Here is a 20,617-nt window from a genome sequence, read left to right on the forward strand (position 1 = left end):
AAAACTAAATATATAAGGTAACAAGAGGCAGGTGACAAAAGGGCTGGGAAACAGGTGGACAACATCAGGCAATCACGGGACCGCAAAACACAGGAAGTAAGACTTAAGACAAGACGAGACAGACTTCAATATAAAGCAGGAAACCAAAGCCCAAAAATAACATCATACAATAGTCACAGGACAAGACAGTAACCAGGCTAAGAAATGAACACAGGAAAACAGACTACCACAATAAGACAAAACACCAGACCATAACAGAATGGGACTGTTAGGTTTAGGAAAAGACGGTGGGTGGGGTTACAGAATGTATTATTTGTGTTGTTTGACCGATCCACCGCCCCAACCGGCCTCCCTATGCAGATTTTTAGTCTTTCATACTACTCGCTACCATTGTCTCTTGTGGCGTCGTGGTCGAGCTGCTGCCCTGCCCGGTGCGTTCCACACAGACGCTGACGGGCGGGTTTTGATCTGACGCTGAGAGCCACTGACCCAACGTCAGTATGTGACGAGTTGGGAGTGACAACGGGTTGCCCCCGCGCCCATGAGCCACATATAGTCAGCTAAGTTCCTACTACTATACTATAAAGTTGTCAGTTTGCTGTAAATGTTCAACAGCACAACTTTCTGTCTTGTTTTCTTCTTTTCCCACTACCTGGCTGATGGGCGACATGGGTTAATACTCTACTAGATCTTTCATCAGGAGGAATCCCCAAGTTTGGTCTACACACTACAATTTGTCACGGAAACACGTGAGAAGTGACGCAGGACATGACGTACAACCATACGTGAGACAGAATATTTGTAAGTCCGCCGGAAACACTCTGAGTTGTTGGTGGCTGATTTACAGGGATAAAACAAAGAAGAATAAGAAAGGAAGGGTTAGAGGGTGTTTTCATTAGCACACATGTTCACAAACAGCCCGTTTCCACACCTCTTTACTACTTATAGCCTGTCTTCTCAGGGTGCCACAACAAATGTAGTCCACTGTGCAAAAGGGCCATGAATGCAACACATACAGCAAAGTTCAGGCTTTCCATCCTGTTGGTTTCCCCGGAAGCAATTCTGTTTCTCATTTTTGTACAGTTCCCAGTGTACTTAAGGCCATGTTTTTGCACTCATCGTCATATTATCATTATATTAGTGTAATATTTTCCTTGGTGCCATGGCAGCAGTGATTGCTCTATCGTAGCCACCTGATAGTGGCTGTTCCTGCTGCAGGACTGATATGGCTTGCAGGCTGCAGCTTCACTGTAATGATAGCAATGCTAACAAGCAGCCTTTCTTTCACTATAGGATCTCAAAAATGGCCCAATTAAATAATATAAAACCAACAGGCTGTCGTTTCCCTGGGTGCTTCATGTCTACAGCACAGCCACCTCAGTTTGTGTGTGTTCTGTTTGTTTCTCACATACAATAAGCAGCAGCAAGCTGCATTTATATTTGTATCAATAATACTACTTGTTGGTAATAATCCATCAAAGACGTATGACATCATGCAAACTAGGAGAGTGCTGGTTGGTAAGTATTGGGAAAGCTATTCCACATGTAGAGGAAAATGAACTCCATCAGATTTAGAAGGATTCACTGAAGGATCCAATGAAGATTTCCATTATCACTAAATGTAAGAACTGCATTAAATGTTGTGTCCGCACCTGTTTCATCTGCATAAGTCACCAAATAACATAAGCGTTTCCACTCTTCAAGCCAAAGATGATTATGCCAATATTCTGTGGTATTCATAGAAAGTGAGTGAAGTCTGATAGCTGAAAGCTCCAGAAAAATACCCAATGGTGCACATGGCACACACTATGCTAGGGCCAAGAATGTGGCCAGAGGCCATGGGATATGCAAAAAATAAACATACATTGAAATATTGTTCAGAAAAACTGTAAATATACATATATTATTCAGATGGGGGAAAACATGACCTCACTGTTTCACTTTACACGTTAGACTTAAGAGGATATGACTCTACAGTCAAAATCCTTACACAACAGTAAAGATGGCCGCAGGCACGTCAAGATGGCAAACCAATGACATCACTGATGCACTACAGACAACTAAAGCGTTATGGGTTAATTCATGCAGTTACAAAACTGGTTGGTCTGACAAAAAAATGTCAGACCAACCACAAAAAATGTCAGACCAACCACAACTTTTTTCCCTAAAAGTACAAGTCTATGCTCCAGAGTTGAAGTATAAACTAGGAGTCTTCAACATTTTTTGGGCCAAGGACCCCTAACCTGAAAGAGAGACGAGAAGGGACCCCTACTGCATATTGAACTGCATAATAAACTGGGCCTACAATCACTTGTAGGGTGGCCTGAGGCCTGTATACATACCTTTTCATGGGGACCCACAATACTAAGCTATTAAAATAACTATTTACATAGCCATATAACGGCATGTTTGAATTTCAAACATACATGTGAAAGGCACAGTGAATCCTTAAGCCTGTTGTATTTGTGGATGGCTACCATAATGTCTAGATTACCTATAGGCCAGTGTGCCATCATCAGTGTTGTTAATGTTGTTGTTTTTACAAATAGGCTGATATATCTTTGCTAATACTATGTTGGATTCATTTCAATTTTTGGGTAAAACTTAACAAGAAAAATCCCACGCAATGACTCTGAGGACCCCCGGTCTGGTATAGACTAAACAAACATTCAGGTTTTATGAATACCAGTTAAAAATAGCTTTCGATTTTTAAGGGGCTTGGTCCCAATAATCTGTATTAGCTCTTCAGGAAACACTCCAATAATTTCTAATCAACTACAGAGTACTGCATGGTTCTCAGGACAGTGGAGACAGAGCTGTAAGACTCAGTCAGGGCTGGGATAACAGCAGCAGGTGAGGGGCAGCTGCTGAGGAAAGTTGGCGTAAGACTGCCCTCTGCTGAGGCTAAGTGGCTGACTGATCCTGATGCATGACACACGATGCTGGACACTGGGATTAATGTGTGTGAGCGTGTGTTAGTTACTGCACTGACTCCTAGTCAACAAACTGGGTTTTGAAAAATAGCCAATAATAGTAAAACTGATATATGTGCTCTGGATTGGACCATTGATGATGGAATGTTCTTTCTCGATTCAAAGCAAATTATTATGGAACACTGGAGCTAGCGGCTGGAGAAGAAGCTAAATATAACTGTAATATTTAATAAGGAAGTGAATACCAAATTGTAAAAACCTAACCACGATATAAATCCAAAATCACAGATTTTAGATTTCCAGTACGAGTGCTTCAAGACCCGATTTTCTTAATTTTCTTTAAAAAAAAAATCTTTCCCAAAAACAAATGTCCAGCTGGACAAAAATTCAGTCAGTCACATCTAATGAGTAAATCTAAACCAAATCATACAACTGGAAATGTTCCATCAGTAATATGACCCGCATTACATTATAGATATGACAGAAACTGGCAAGCAAATCATAAATCACCTTTAAGTTTATTTTTTAAATTGCAAATAATGATTTTAGATATGATAATATCAGACCCGATACCGGATAAGCGGTCGAAGATGGATGGAATATCAGAATTATAAAATGAATCGCATAAGGTAGTTGGAAGACAGTTAATGATGATTTAAGTGTGACATCGGGGTTTCCCACCACTGTATCGAGTAAACTGGAAGAAGCAAAGGGACAAAAGACACGGCTTTGCCGCCACAGAGAGACCAGAAAAGGAGATCAGAGAACTTAAAACCCGAAACCTGCGCAAGTCCCCTGGAACATCTGGGCTGCTCGGCTGAAACAATAAAAGGCAATGCAACCTAAAAGCAGATTAAAAAGCTTAGTCTGCTTTTGAAGGGTCACGAGGATGTGTGAATTATGATAATATTGCAGGATAACTACCCGGGACTTTGGGAGGTTATAGATCAGAGTCTGGTCATCATGCAGAGACTAGACTCCACCAGTAAGACCCCAGAGTTAAAGCAAACGAGCACAGAAGAACACATGAAGCCTGATTTCACTGGGAAATCTGACTCAACACATATCAAATATAACTGATAGTTTACAGTCCATGGAGAGTTGGCTCGGGAACCAGAGGGTTGCTGGTTCAAGTCCCCTGGGACCACAGTACGGAGTGTGGACTGGTAGTTGGAGAGGAGCCAGTTCACCTCGTGGGCGTTGCCAAGGCGCTCTTAAACAAGGCACCGAACCCCCCCATCAACAGGTGCAGCCCCCCCCCCCACTCTGACATCTCTGTTAGGCGTGTGTAGCGTGTTACACCAAGAGAGTGAAAAAACTCTTCCCCACTGCTGATTATAATCAATTATTATAAAAGTATTAATTATTAGTATTGTTAAAACTCCATTAATAAAAATTTAAATCAAGATTTAGGACAACTCCATGACAACTGAGCCAACTCCATTCACTGATGAAGATGAGTAGGAGGACCTCAATTTCAATTCAATTTTATTGATAGTTTCAAATCCTAACGAGCGTTATCTCAGGACACTTTCCAGATAGAGTAGGTCTAGACCACACTCTATAATTTCCAAAGCCCCAACAATTCCAGTAGTTCCCCCAAGAGCAAGCATTTAGTGTGAGAATGCTAAATGTGCTTAGGAAAAGCTCCGTACAACCTTGCCCTAACAAATTAATCACATCTGATCTTATAGCACAATACAAAGCCAAAAGGAAATCAAATATGTGTCTTTCTTAATTTTTAAAAGAAAATATGTCTAGGGGAAAAAAGGCTTTTGTTCTGAAGGATTTCATATAAAAATGTCTTCTCATATTTTTGTTTGAATAGAAATGACACAAAGTAAAGCGAAGGCAGCAACCTAAGGATATTGTAAATTGACCTAGATTGGCATACTAACCATTTAAATTGAATCAATTCAAATCCATTTACCAGCAAAAGAGAAATAAAAATAGAGCTATCCATGTTCCAAACTACTGCTCTGCTTCTGTTCGGTAGCAGGATTGTCTTTTCAACCGTATTAATGCTTATGCATGTACATAGGATGACGACTGAATAATAATGCAAATGCATTCTCTGAAAAAAATATGTACAATTGATGTCAAAAGGCTGGGTAATTGACCAGGCAGCTAATTGATATTCAGCGCTGAAGTCTCATAGGCAGCAGGCTGACATTCAGTCCCTGCTGCCTAAGAACCAGCACAGAGGAAACAAAGCCGTGAGGGGCTGGTTGAAAAGCCTTGTGTCCCAAACACTCAGACGTCTTCTTCGTTTTATTCTGCTCAAGATGCCTTTTAATGTATAAGGGCAGGGCTTCTTCTATGAAGAAGATCCAAGAGAGCACCTGCGTTTGATTTCTGGGCCCGCAATTTACCTCATTAGCTGTATATTCAATTAGGCTGCATGTGCCCTGTATTGTCACGGGATAAGGGTCAAACACTCAGGTCACTTTGAAGAGCTTGAACACTCCATCCTTGGCCTCGTGATTGATGCCAGACAACCAGCTGAAGATTACTATCAAACACTTGTGATTGAACTTGAGCTAAATGAGCGACAATGACTTTCTGATTAAATGTTTCTCATCCTACTCAACAAGTCGCCCACAGTACAGTCCGACAAGTACAATCCATCCGTCCAGCAGAGTACACAAAACAAAGGAGTCTGTTTGTGCGCTTGGACATTGTTGCTGTAGATGTTAGGAATGTTAAAGTAAAAGGAGGAACACCAAACTGAGAGAGTTTAATACATATTTGGCTAAAGGCTAAAGATTCTTATCAGAAGAGAACCAGAATTAACCCTCATGTTGTTCTCAGGTCAAACTGACCCATTTTCCTATATCAATGTTCTTTTTAATTCCCCAAAATAACATGACTGACTCAACACATCACTCAAGTACAAATCTCTACTTTCAATAATTTTTGGGGTGTCTTATTCAAATTTATTGCATATGAAAAGTAGTTTTGAAGAAGTATTGAGTAAAAGTTGACATATTCCAGTCTGTACAATATACATTCCTTTAACTTTAGTCAAAGTAATTCCTAATTTCTGCTTTTCAAACATAGGGTTTCATTTCCTATAAAGTGGTTTACTGACCATAAATCCCGAAAATAACTGTAAAACTTAATAAGTTAGTGTTGTGTAGTATTGAAAACGTGAAAAAAAGTGACAAACGCTGAAAAAAAGCGTCCAACGTGTTAAAAAAATGGACAAAAACGTAAGAAAAGGTTAAAAACATCAATAAAAAGCATCATCAATTTCAATTTTGATGGGAAGACAACACAAGGGTTAAAGTAATGAAAAGGGAATTCAAAAGAGATCGCGCTACCTGAATGCCGTGTCTTTGCTTGTTATGCTCGTGTGGAATGAACAAGGACAACCGCCATCCTGCAGTAAGACATATCTTCTCCTGAACAATGAATACTCTTGGGACATCATGCCATTCAAATCATGTGTGGTGGTGGATTCGATATTGCTTATAAGAAATGATTGAGGCTACTGTTAAAACCAAAGCCAATATTAACAGTTGCTAGGGTTCCAGGGAGGTATTTTTGGAATGTGCATTTTGAAGTATCGCATTAGAAAGCTGCATGTAACATGTCATTTTGATATAACAATTCATAACATAACAACATAAAAATCAATTGTGCAAAAAAAATTGTTTACGCTCGCTTGAGGTGGTTTTGGGCTTTGTGGAAACAGACTTAATGGGATATCAAGTCAATTCAACTTTATCCGTTTGTCAGAGGGGAATTTGGCTTTGCAGCTGTGACAACAGTAATTACACCAGAACAGTTCAAATACAACAATTATTGGGAAATAAACAAATACAAATCTTAATAAAAAGCCATTAAGCAAGCATGGTTGGGTGGTCCAGCTGATATTACCCTATTCTATTTGAGTTTAGCAGTGAGATGGCTGAGGGTGTTCATATCTGTTGGTTCTGACTGGCGGGCAGTTGAAGGGGTGCAGGGTTGGGGGCTGTCAGACAGATGGATTCAGCTTTCTTCAACAACTGTTTGTTATAAAAAGCGGATAGCCTTTTTTTTTTTTTTTGTTGATGGAAACGCCTTTGCAGAAAAAGTGCTGCCCGCTCACCCAGCGGATGGGGCGGTCTTTAGCTCACCCAGTAGGAGCAGTCGCCCCATGTTGCCTGAGTCTAGCAGTGACCCGGGTTTGAATCCGACCTGCGGCCCTTTGCTGCGCATGTCTATCCATAACTGAAAAGTTAAAACAGTTTCTCTCTTTACTGTTTAGCTTGCTGCAGCTTCATTTAACAATATATGACTCAGCACTCCTCTTGTGTTATGTCACTTCTGGCTCTGACTCTAAAGTTAATATTCCCAGTTATCAACATAACAACAAGTGCATAATAGCATACAACCTATGTGACTGGAGTGCTCTGTAACTCCCACCAGTGACGGGATTAATGGATTCAATATTAGACAGACAGACAGACAGCTTCCATGCACCAGAACTTTGTCATTCTGCAAAATTTCTCACTTCAACATTTCTGTACTGAGAAAAAACAAATGATTCTTTGGAGGCAATGAATGAAATGAAATGAGTAGTCCTAGATTTGTTTAATGATGGTCCATAAAAGTATCTCATTATAACGTGATGCTGATTCCTTTTTATGGTGTGGCAGTAATATGCTTCGGAAAAACCTAATGGTCCAGGTAACTAAGCTGCAAAACTAAAGTAAATGGTATTATATACTATATATACATATATAGAAAAATTACTAATGACATACCCAATTGAAATGTACCCCTCTGAGGACAAAAGACTCGCCAGCCCGTCCAACACTCCTACTCATAACCAGACATTTATTTACTATGTAATTCATACATTAAGCTACTTTTGTGAACCCAATACTTTTGTAACTTCATTTCAAGCATGAAAACAAGTGAGTGTGATTCGGTTTTCACAAGAGGTTTGAGTAATATTTCCGCTTTGGGGCCAAATTATCGTCTTATACATTGCTCTGGAACTATTTGGGGTATTGTTTCACTATACAGAAAGTTGAGTTTGTATTGAAGAATTAAATATGAAACACATGGGGAAGAGTTATATGCAAAAAAAAAACTTAAAAGGAGAATTTAAGAAGATATCTTTAAATGCCCTCACACCTCAGAGGGTTAAAGATGCTGGGTAATTGGGTGGTTTTTATGATGAAATAGGTTGTACTTGTTCAACACTGTTATAATATTCTCCAGCCACATGGTATTTCATCATGGCAATGGGTTCATTGCTCAGTTTCAACCCCCCACTTTTACCTGGTAACTCCCATACAGTCACTAAAAAAGAATCTGATTTGATAATCTGAAAAATGCACGCAGTCATTGATGGAAGTACAATTTTAAAGAACTATGGTAGAGTGTCGTCACGCTAGAAAAAGTTATATTATATAGTAAGTATTTGCAGGAATGCCATGCGTTTTGCTACTATGGTTCAGTCTTGATGGGAAGCAGTAGCAAATAAAAAATGAGTGAGTAAATTTGAACAACACTCTTGAAAAAAAACTGAATTCTGTGAAAGACTACAGAACAAGACAGTGATCTGTCCACCCGAACAAAGTCAGCATAATTTGTGCAACCTCCATGTGTTCACACAGGAGAATAAAGCCAATCTCATGTGGAGATGCACTTATTTGCAACACTGTATTGGTGAAATGAACCTTTATTAAATAGCAATATTCTCCATATACCACCTGCTAGTCTCATAATGAGAAAGGAGTCAAATTAGGGAGAGGCGCTCCTTTCTTCAATGGCAGCCTGTTTCTTTTCATCAGTGAGCGCTTCAATAGAATACAATGATGGGGCAGAGAGAGGATGAAGAAAAGAGGAAATAATGTACAGCACAAAGCGGCCATTTTTCACAGTTTCAAGTCTTAACAAGGTGGAATTTTCTCAAGTAATAACTATATTAAATACAAGCGTCCCCATTCTGTATTGGAAAGAAAAATAAGGGACACACGCAGACAAGAGGACAAAGTTAAAAGATACATAATGTCAGGAACTGATTGTATGAATTTGAATATATCTACCTGGCAGTGTGGCTCAATGCAGAACTTGTTAATATGAAATTATACCATAACCTATTAGTCATCATATATCTGTGGACCAAACACAATATTCAAATGTATCTGTAAAGCAGTAGGGGCAGATTAATGCAAATACTACTCTTCAATACTAATTTTCTACAGTAAATGAAGGAGTACAAAAGGTTAGAGTCGCACAATAAACTGTCCACTGTGTCCAAGAGGGACATCTGATCATGTGGCTGGTGGTCAGAAAGCGTTCCACCTCCATGAGGTAAAGAGTTTGAATGTGTGGGGCTGAGAAACGGAGAGTAACTGGGACTGTAGTCTACATCAAAGACGTTTCATTTCTGCTCCGGTGACGCCAGAAATTCTGTAGGATGTCTCTCATTTTCAGCCGGATGTCCGCCCCTGTCCTCTGTCTCTATGTTGGCGTTCTAACCTCCGGTGGATTTTTGAGGACCTGTGTTGGCTTCCATTGACATTTACCATTTCTATGTTATTTGCTTTGTAAATAGTTAAGCTTGATCATTTTCAGGAGTCCATTTCTTTGTTTTCTTTAATGAAACCTGGTCCTCAGATCTCTGCAGGGTAAATCCAGACAGCTAGCTAGACTATCTGTCCAATCAGAGTTTTCTGTTGCACGACTGAAACTACTTCTGAACATACACATGTTCCACCAAAACAAGATCCTTCCTGAGACTATTAAGCAGAGGCACCATGGCTCTCCCGCCTAAGATGATTGTAATGTGAAGAAATACTAGTAAACCTGAGCGTGTTTTTCTCCCATTCCAGAACTGTGTGGACTAGCCAGACCATCTTCTGCAGAACTGTGGAGGAAGGTCAGGCGATGTGAGTGTGAATGGAAGAGATGGGGAAATACCACATCTTCCCATGTAATGACAAATGGCGCAAGTGTTTCATAAAAGGTCACTGAAAAAGGTGTTCAGTGTAGTATTTCCGAATTAGGAGTAAAAGCTGTTTTTCCTTTCTATGTTTAGCTGCAGATGAATGTAGCAAATTGCAGTCTAACAGTTGATAGTGTGCAAAATAAGTACACAAAGGTTTGGTGGTCATTGACTTTAACAAGAAAGCTGCCTTGATTTCTGTTGTTCTGACTGAGTGATGACTTTTAAATGCATATACTTAATGCATTTTTTAGATATGCTTGTTATAAAAAGAAAACTGCAATAGCAATGTAGTAAATGGCCTGCCAAGCTCAGCAAAAACCAATTCCTGAAGTGAAAGCCATCTTAATATTAATAAACTGCAGGAAGTCAAATCCAGCAGTAATAATCTAATACAGTTTAAGGCCTGCATCAAGTGCCATATGACAAGTGGTCACAATTATTTTAAGCATGCAATAAAAGCTTTTAGTATATGAAACAACAATCTGAGAGAATGAACCCCCCACCACCACCCCCTTACACACTTTAAATATATGCTCTGTATATAGAGATTATCCTTCTTTAATTTAGAATGACTCGATAATACAACTGTCATTTATAGACTTTAACCCTCATGTTGTCCTTGGGTCAAATTGACCCGTTTTCCTATATCAATGTTCTTTTTAATTACCCAAAATAACATGATTGATTCCACAAAACACTCTTTGGCAAGTACAAATCTCTACTTTCATCGATTTTGGGGTGTCTTATTCAGATTTATAGCCTTTGAAAAAAATTGAAGTGGTTTCGAAATTATACTGAGAAAAAGTTCCAGTATATATAGTCTCCAGTCTATGATCAATCAACATACATTCCTGCTGCTTTTCTAACTCAAACATTAGGTATAATTTCCTATAAATGTGGTGTATTGGCCATAAATTCCAAAAATAACTGTGAATCTAAAGTTAATAAGTTGGTGTTACGTAGCGTTGAAAACGTCCAAAAAGTGACAAACAATTAAAAAGACGTCAAATGTGTTGAAAAAAGGGACCAAACGTAAGAAAAAGAGACTTCACGCAGAGCTTTCGCCGTAGCCTACATAAGTGGCCTGAAGTTTATACTAGTCCCTTTAAGAGAGCAGTAGGACTGGTGTGTGTGTGTGTGTGTGTGTGTGTGTGTGTGTGTGTGTGTTTGTGGGGAGCGTGTAGTAGAAGGAGTAAAACAGTGATGTTAATTGGTTCTGGAGCAAGTAAGGACTGTCTCACATGTGCTTTCTGACCACGTTGGGAAATCTGTAGGGAGTTAACCATCTTCCGGATTTCATGTTTATGGAGAAGAAGAACCCAGAAGGGAAATGCAACGCTGCCAAGCCACGGCTGAGCGACCTCTGTCGGCTACGCCGGAGGGTCAGTGTCTCCATTTACCTACGTACGTAGCCACGGTATAACTTTAACTAAAAAAACATCAGATTCAACAAAAAAACACTAAAATACAGAAAGGTTTTGGATTTCTTTATCAAAATTAACCTTGTCCAATTGTTTTTTGGGACATAAAACCCCAAATCTCCTTAGAGACACATGCTGAAGGAAGAGTTTGTCGTTTGGAGAAATAAGTTTGATAAGATGCCACAAACAGTTACATTAGAAGATTGATTACAAATGCATAGTATAGAAATAAAGAAGGAAAAACTGTCACCTATCAAGTGATAAAATACACGTTCCCACAACTGTATAATGTTTCTAACTTCATACTTTAACAAATAATACAATTGTAGTATAGTACAAGGTTTTTATTTCATTAACAAAAACAGACGAGTGTGCTTGGCCCCATCTACTGCCTTCCACAGAGGCACACACACCCACACTATATATACTACTTTGCCCAGTGCCTGTCATATACTGTAGAGAGCAGTGCAGAAGTCCATCTGACAGTTATATGTTGCTTGACATGACATCTAATTTATCCTCTGCAAACATAATTCTCTTTTACACAGCCTTTCCTTATGCGGGTTCTCCCCTCCCCCACCTCTTTCCACTGGCATCCCTCCATCTCTCTAATCCTTCCATTCCTGTCATGTCAGATCTTAGTGGATGCCACGGGTCAGTGCCTCACTTTCTGAGGAGACTCCACCATTCAAAGGGGAGCGGAGTGGGAATTTACATCTCATGGCAGTGTTTTCCCCTCCATTTGTTATGATGTCAGGTCACTGCACTGCTCGGCTAGCAGAGTGGGGAAAGATAATGGCTTCAGCACACTCCCTCCCGATTTATTACACACTCACTGGCTCTGATCTTGTCTGTAGCTTGGGATGCATTCAGATTTTTTGTCAGCCTGCAGTACTTTGACTTGCCAGTTAGCAGGCTAGCTAACTGAGATGCCAATCCTAGATGCTTTCTAAAAGCAAGAATACCTTTGTCATTCCTCGGGATATTAATGATTTTAGAACGCATCTAGAATTGGCATCTCAGCTTCACTTAATCTTTGGGTCATCACCCAAAGCTCAAGACCAAATGTGAGGTGTGACACTTAGATTGACTGTTAAATCAAGAGCGTCCACTGAAAGATGTCAGCCCGATAAGCCGAGATTTGTTATGTCACCTGGGTTTCAGATGGAAAAAAAAAAGAAATTGTTGAGTGTTATCTGCATAGCTGTGATAAGAAAAGCCATATGAGTGGTTAACAAAGCCAAGTGACTTGGTGTAAAGAGAAAAGAGGAGGGGACCCAGATTGGAACCCTGAGGGACCCCAGTACTGATGTTACAAGATTCAGACACAGATCCTCTCCATGTTACCATGCAAGCGTGGTCCTTGGGGTAGGATGTGAACAGGGAGAGTGTGCAGGGTGGAGAGGAAGATCTGGTGTCAACAGAGGAGAGGGAGACTACTCTAGCAGTGTGGAGTTCCTCTGTGATAGCAATGACTGCAACTTGCAATGTCACTGCAACCACTGTTCTTATCCATTAACAAACAATGACAAAACAAACCCCCTGAAGGGATAACAACACAGTATCGTGGCGGTTCAAACCAGAGCTATTTCAATATCTTACAGGCTCTATTATGTAATGTTAGGTGTATTCCGGTCAGGCCAGTCAATGTTGCTGTTTAGGAAATAATTTAGTCCCTTTAGATCTAGTCAATCCCCTATGTCGGCTTTCTAAATCCTAAATGAACGTGATTGAGACTTTTGTGAAGAAGGTAGACAGGGCCCCCTCTGAAAGGGTGTATGTGATTAATGACCTGGAAATGCCTTATTTTTCATCTGATTAAACACAATTAAATGGAATGGATTTTCACATTTTATAATAAAGTGACTCCACCGGGCTAAGATGACACTGTGACATGCATGAGAAGTTCTGTGGTGGCTGTGTGTGTGCATGTGTGTGTGTGCATCTGTGTGTGTGTGAAAGAGACGAATTAGTGCAAAGTGTGTGCATGCATGTGTACACCCATGTATGCATGAATGACTCCATGTGTTCTCATGTTTTTGTGAATGGAGTGTCTGCAGACGTCTGTATGCGTATGTGCTTCAGTATGCATGTGTGTCTGCTGCTAGATGAAAGTCTGAAATTGCTTCAGGCTGCTGGTGTTGTGAAGCAGAAAACAACACCATCGTTTGTCACCATCCAGTGACACTACCTGCCACAACCATGTGAATGCCAACAAGGCCTGCTGGCAGCACTGCTGAAGTTTCAATTTCCTTGGAGTCTACTTGGGCTGTGGAGTATTATTGTGTGTGTGTGTGTGTGTGTGTGTGTGTGTGTGTGTGTGTGTGTGTGTGTGTGTGTGTGTGTGTGTAGTTGTGTGCTTACATTAGGATGTCTGGGTAATTTTTTCCATTATGAGGATCTGCCAAAGTGACAAAAACTGTGCTTTTGCTCATGATAAAATTGCTGCTTCTGTCACAGTTTAAGCCTTTTGCTTATTTACAGTTGTAAACAGTACTTAGAGCACAGCAGACATTACAAAGAAGATACTGTACATCGGGATTACAGATCTACGCATATAATAGCACTACAGAAGATATCTAGGTCTACTTTACAGACAGTGTAGGTCTACACCACGCTATGATTTACAAAGACCCAACAATTTCCCACGAGAAAGCAATTGGACAGACCTTGAGTCTTTGTGAGTGGCCATCTTCTGGAGCTGGTTGAGACACAGAGACACTGAAACAGATCTACAGATATAGAGTCATATGATTCATTATAATTATAGCACTTGGTATGTTGAACAGTAGCAATTACAGTACCAATAAGAACTATAACTAGAAATAATAGAAGCAGTGCAGGGCAGCAAGCAGGACTACGACAGCATCTGCAACCACGGTTTAGGTGCCAATGAGCTGGAGTCTCCATTGTAAAAGGCATTGTAACAAGCTTTTGAGCAGATTTATAAATAACAAATGGAATTTGTAATGTACTTAATGGCTGATATGATACAGCTTGCTGGTGTGGAATTGACTTTAAAGTTAAATTAAGTATAAAGTATCGTTATATGAGTTTTTGTTTGAGTTAAAAGGTGAGCAAAAAAGCACAGAAGAATAACAATGAGAAAAACTAGGACATACAATGTGAACTGAACATGCTGCTGAACAGCACCCACACGAATTATTGACTTTTATCCAGTTTTCTCAAAATGTTCTAGTATTGCAGTTGTAGACAATTACTACATATTTAACTATAAGCAAATCATAGCTGATATGTTGTCAAATAAAACTTTCAAAGAGAATTCCTGAGTTCAGTTTCAGCAGATTCATTACCAACGTTACGATCTGCTAGAGTGGAAAATTGGACTACAGAGGACAACTTTGTTCTATATCTTTGTTGAAAAGGAGGATTCCATATTTTCCACCTCTTTCAGAAGTGCAATAACCGCCAACCTTCCTGGAAGTATCGATCAAACACTGTGCATCACTGCACTTTGAAAAGAAGGTCTCTCTTCATCAACATCAAACCCATTTGAGCAGAAAAACTGCAGTGTCCAAATGATGTTTACACTTCTGCTCTGATGTCCCTACTTAGTGATATAGCTGCTCTACGCGCCATATTTCCCTCAGCCAGCCTGCGCAGGAAAGATTAATGATCCTGTGCTGCCAGTGCCCAATAACATTATGTGACATTTACAGAAGGCTAAAAAGCAAAGGCTTAAACAGAGCAATTTTCAAAGGTCAGCCATTTGTGGGTTTAGAGGTAACACAGCCTGGTGAGAGAAAGAGGAAAAACGCCTTTTCAAAGGCTTACCATTATCTTCATTTGTCAGTGGTGAGATCTAAAGAAACAGTCTTTAGAGCCTGCAATATGCATGTCGGTATCACTCATTCAGCTGGAGGTAGCTCCTAACTCATATCCTAAAACACCAACAACGTAAAGTGTTTTTGAAATAGTATTGAGTAAAAGTTGACATATTCCAGTCTGCGATTATCCATCAACATCCATTCCTTTAATTTTAGTCTAAAAAATTCCTAATTTCTGCTTTTCTAACTCAAACATATATAACACAATAATAGGTATAATTTCCTATTATTGAGGTTTATTGAGCATAAATTCCAAAAATAACTGTGAAACTAAAGTTAATAAGTTAGTGTTACGTAGTGTTAAATGTAAAAAAATTAAAAACATTGATAAAAAGCATTGATTTTCAATGCTGACGGGAAGACAACACAAGGGTTAAGCTTAACTGTCATTACTGCATGACGGTCACTTTTTCCGGTTAAACTCCACTACCATGGCCCCTGAAAGGAGCATCATGTGGTGACACCTGAACCCGGATCACAGTCACCTATTGGCGGCTAAACAAATGCTGCTGCTAGCCGGCGTCCTGGAGCTCTGTAGCGGCTAAATACAACCAGCAACTGCTGCTCTGGTTTATCGTTGTGTGGCACTATAGACCGATGCAGTGTGTTACTTAGTTTGAAATACTTCCATGGTATATAATATCTGGTCTTTTGGTGAAGTAGCATGGATCATTTTCAGGGGGGATACATTTTGTCCCCTCCAGGGATCAAAATAATTCAGCAAAGTCAGGAATACGGGGGAAATCCCATGCATCTCCCCCCCCCCCCCAGCAAATCGCACACTAGTTATGACATGTTTTACACATCTCTGTCATATTGGAACAGGCTGAGCTGTGGTGCTGTTGTCGGAGGGGACAAACTAAAGCATTTAGTAAAAGGTGCTACGCAACCTGCTGTCTTAATGGCATCCTGACAAACAGCTGCTCATCCTCTGTCAAATATTTGTTCGCTCTCGCTATCTGCCATCATGTACCCGTATCACTATTCAAACAGCTTATATAAACACTTTTAGCATGACCCACATGCTGACCAGGCTATTGAGAAGGAGTTCTTCCAGGCTTGGATGCTTAATGGGGCCAGGACTTTTAACACCACGTGGTCCGGTCAGATAGCACCACGGGTTCATGGCAGCCGCACAGACTGGATGACACCCGGAGTGAACTGAAGGCTGTAACTCATTCACAGCCAGTGATGCAGTAGCAAATGAAAAGAGATTGATCTATTTCTATTTCATGGTCTTTTAATCGGCCAAATTGTCTATATTTGTTGGTCTATTTTCATGTACAATAAGTTTTTACATAGTTATTTATTTCGGGAAGCAATTTCTGAAAGGTGCTATATAACTAAAACAATTTATAATTCTTGGAAAAAAGAAAACTGTTGAGTGTTAAAAGGTTGGATCCCTTTATTGATTCTTTATTAATATTATTTGAGGATCCATATTTATTTCTCATTGAGCTCAGTCACATCCTTGCATCCCCATAATTCCCCCGATTTCAGTGAACTAAGCATTTTGTATTCATTTGTAATTTTCTTTCACTTGTTTCTTTAACAGTGTTTTCATTTTGTGTTTTCAAAGACATAAAGCTATGCAGTTATTGTATGAACATAATAATTGGTGTTGGGACGGACTGAGGGGGGTCACCAGCTAAAATCTTGCTTAGGATCTGGCAAAAACAGTTTTTCTTCCATCGCAGTAATTGCACTGCTGCTGAGGAATCCATGGGGATTACGAATTATGTATTTCCAAAAAAGAAGTTAAGTCAGAAGTAAGAAAGGTTTAAAATTGGTATGTGGACTGAACCTGGCGAGCTTTTACAATGCTGATGAAAGAAGGAGCATTGGCCCTTAGTTACAGAAACAGCCTCGAGGTTGGATCAGCAGATCTGTCTCCATCACCATGTTACTATAAAGAAGGGAAAAAAGCTAGGGGATAGCTGAGGAGTATTTGCCAGATGACCTGGTATGGTTCAGACTACATCTACAATACTAAGTTTTGGTTTAAAAATTAATATCTTTTACTATTTTACTATTTACTATTTTTACTAAGTTTGTGCCTTGCATTCAAAATACTCAAAACGGTTTTGGTTTGAAAACTCAAACAGAGACCTTTTGATACAAGGACCAGCGGGGGGGGGGGGGCTAGACTGGGGGGAAAGGGGGGGCAAGGGGGGAAACATGATTCCCCCCCCGAAACATGATTCCCACCCCCCAATCCATTGGGCTAGACTGCTGTCAATCCGACCAGTGTGATTTCTATTAGATCAGAGTTCTGTCACTTGGCTGCCTGTGCTGACAATCTTCCCAGCTCCTGTCACATGACCAGTTAATGTTTCCATGACAACTATCCAAAACTCTGATGCCATTGAACCAGCACTGAAATTAAAAATAAATAAATAAAAGTGGCAGTCTGAGCCGATAGAAAATGTGCATTGTAATTTGATACATATTTTTTTTAATTAATAATGAATGGGATGTTTTATTTATCTGACTAACATCATATAGTTCCATCCTATTCTCTATTTCCAAGCAGATTTTCTATGCTTTATTCTGATAGTACAGACCTCTGAGACCCAAACAACCATATTAGCTTTAATGAGTCCAAGAGGTGTGTTGAGTCTCAGAAACTAGAAACATATCATGTGTGTATACAATATGTACAATCTCTATTAAGTCCTTAAGTAAATATTGTCCTGCTCATACTGCACTCAATGTGCAGATGAGAAGTTTCCCTGATTAAAATCAGTTTAGCTTTAATCCTGTATCATCCACACAGCAAGGCTCTGCAGTTAGGAGAACACCCATCTGTTCCAAAGAAATCGGACCTTAAAAAGCTGACCTGGTAGTCCCTTAGGTCACGACTAAAAGCTGCCCTGCTCCCCGGCTAATTTAGAAAGAACAAGGGCAATACGGTGCTGTTTAAGCCTATTTCTTGGTCCTCGTACCTAAACAGCAGACTAGGTTGTTTGATGATGACTCCCTAAATGATCCAGGCTATACGGCCGCTGTATTTAACAGTACTTAACCCTCATGTTGTCCTCGGGTCAAATTGACCCGTTTTCCTATATCAATGTTCTTTTTAATTCCCCAAAATAACATGATTGATTCCACATAACACTCTTTGGCAAGTACAAATCTCTACTTTCATTAATTGTGGGTGTCTCATTCAATTCTATAGCATTTGAAAACATTACTTCAAAAATGTTTTTGAAATAGTATTGAGTAAAAGTTGACATATTCCAGTCTGTGATTATCATCAACATCCATTCCTTTAATTTAATTTAAAATAATTCCTAATTTCTGCTTTTCTAACTAAACATTAGGTATAATTCCCTATAAATGAGATTTATTGACCATAAAACCCCAAAATAATTGTGAAACTGAAGTTAATAAGTTAGTGTCATGTAGTTCTGAAAACTACAAAAAATAGTGACAAACATTGAAAAAAAGCAGCAAAAAAAGGACAAAAACATAAGAAAAAGTTAAAAACATGGATAAGAAGCATCATCATAACTACTGTTTCGGTTTAGACAACATGGTCAAGTTTAAGCAACAAAACTACATGGCTAGTTGGTTGTTTCAATGGCTCTGTGCTAAGCTAAATGCTAAAGAGGGAAACTTTTCTACCGACTGATGTGCGTCATCCAGCAACATTTTGCCGGCAAGCGTAAGACTTACCCTGAGATTGATTAAATATTTTCTAAGAACGTGGAAAATAATGTTGTCTTATTACCTACTGCATAATCAAAGCAATCCAATTGTCTTGAAGATCAGCACAAGGTGGGAAAATAACTGGTTTTCATAGCATGAAGTGCAGTGTATGGCCAAGGAAATGAATGGAACAATACTGAATATTATAAAAGATGTGATAGATAGATAGATAGATAGATAGATAGATAGATAGATAGATAGATAGATAGATATTGATCCCAATTAAATGGGAAATTACAGTGTTGCAGCAGCAAAATTAGTCACACAGCACAGAATATAGATATAACACTAGGATACAATATACATGAAATAATAATAGGAATAAAATACAAGAACAAATATTTGAATATATACAAGTGGCTTAAACTGCTTAAATATGTAAGATAAAATGTAAGTAGACCAGTTGTGCAGGTTGCATTAGTGCAGTGTTGTGGAGTCTCAGAGTCTTATCAGCACCCAGTGATGACGTGTTAAAGAGTTTTATTGTGTGAAGTAGGAATGATTTGAATGAATAGGGACATTTTTTTTACGGATTCAAATGTACATACAAGCACATGGCTAACCCTGTCCTGAGCACAGAACCATATATAATGATTGCTGCGCCATGCCTAAGAATCGTGCAGATCTGCCGCCGTGCACATCCAACCCAGCTTGACCTTTCCTCTGCGCCTCATTCCTCCCTTTTTAACCTGCACATCTTCCAGCCATCAGCAACAGATGCTGCTCCACTGTCAAATGGCCTACAAAGCAAACTGCACTACTTTAATCCTATGTGTAGCCAGCATTAAAAATTGGATTGAGACAGATAAGATTAGATTATGCCTGCAGGATTTGAGAAAATGTAAAAGCCTCATTTAGGCTTTAACATAATCTCCTTTCACTCCCGGCGAGCATCTAGCCTCCCAGCAGATGCCAGATACACTTTGTATAGTTCTTATTTTATCTCCTCTTCTTTTGGATTTGGTCCTTTTTTTAATATGAATACTGTATGTTTTCTTTTCATGGGGATTTTGCAGTTTCATATGGGGAAAAGCTTTGGGGCGTTCATACGGCCAACACATCCGGATGTTTGGCCCCACCGGCTGAAGATTGTAGCTTTTACACTGATTTCTATTTCTTCACAGCTAGAAATGTGATTCATATGAAGCACAGCTACATCGCCTGTAACCAAATCAAACTGAGTGCTTTTAGGAAATTACCTCCTTCTCCATCTGAAAGCAGTCTGCACAGTTGGCCATTGTGTCCGAGTACAATATATTGTTCCTTTCAAGTAGGTTTGCTCTAAGATCCACTATGATTAGAAGCATAAAAAATAACAAAGTTCATGTTAATTTGTCAAATGAACATGCTGAGACTGAAAAAGTAAAAGATCTGAAATTAATCTGTTAACGAATGAGATGTCGAAAAAGATGAGACGTCAACACCAAATTATATTAGATCACGTTGAATGATGAAATCAATCAGCGGAAACGTTACAGATGTCAAATTAAAAAGTTTGAAAAGTCTTTGAGACCCAGCATCCATGGTGGTGGACATCAAATATGTGTCATATGTATGTGTTGAAATGTGGCTAAAAAAGCAGATTGTATGAATCCATATAAATACATGCTGTGACACACAGGTGCAAAGAAACACAACGTGGATAAAAACACCTTTAAACATGAATGTACATGACCTGGGACGGGTTCCTATGTCCCAGCGTGTTGTTTGTAACTATTTGTGAATATTATGTTTACTATATTACGTTTTCTGAAT

General features: G+C 39.4%; 1 long non-coding RNA gene across 1 annotated transcript; it reads right to left on the reverse strand.

Moving 5' to 3' along the window:
• Positions 1 to 314: 314 nt before the first annotated feature.
• Positions 315 to 17,146, reverse strand: LOC117945149. Its single transcript, XR_004656742.1, has 3 exons — positions 17,137 to 17,146; positions 15,711 to 15,717; positions 315 to 394 (listed from the first exon to the last, which is right to left on the reverse strand). It is a non-coding gene; the product is annotated as an uncharacterized LOC117945149 (long non-coding RNA).
• Between the last annotated feature and the right edge of the window lie 3,471 nt (positions 17,147 to 20,617).

This window comes from Etheostoma cragini, chromosome 5 (assembly GCF_013103735.1).
Source record: "Etheostoma cragini isolate CJK2018 chromosome 5, CSU_Ecrag_1.0, whole genome shotgun sequence".
In the NCBI taxonomy this organism is placed as follows: domain Eukaryota; kingdom Metazoa; phylum Chordata; class Actinopteri; order Perciformes; family Percidae; genus Etheostoma; species Etheostoma cragini.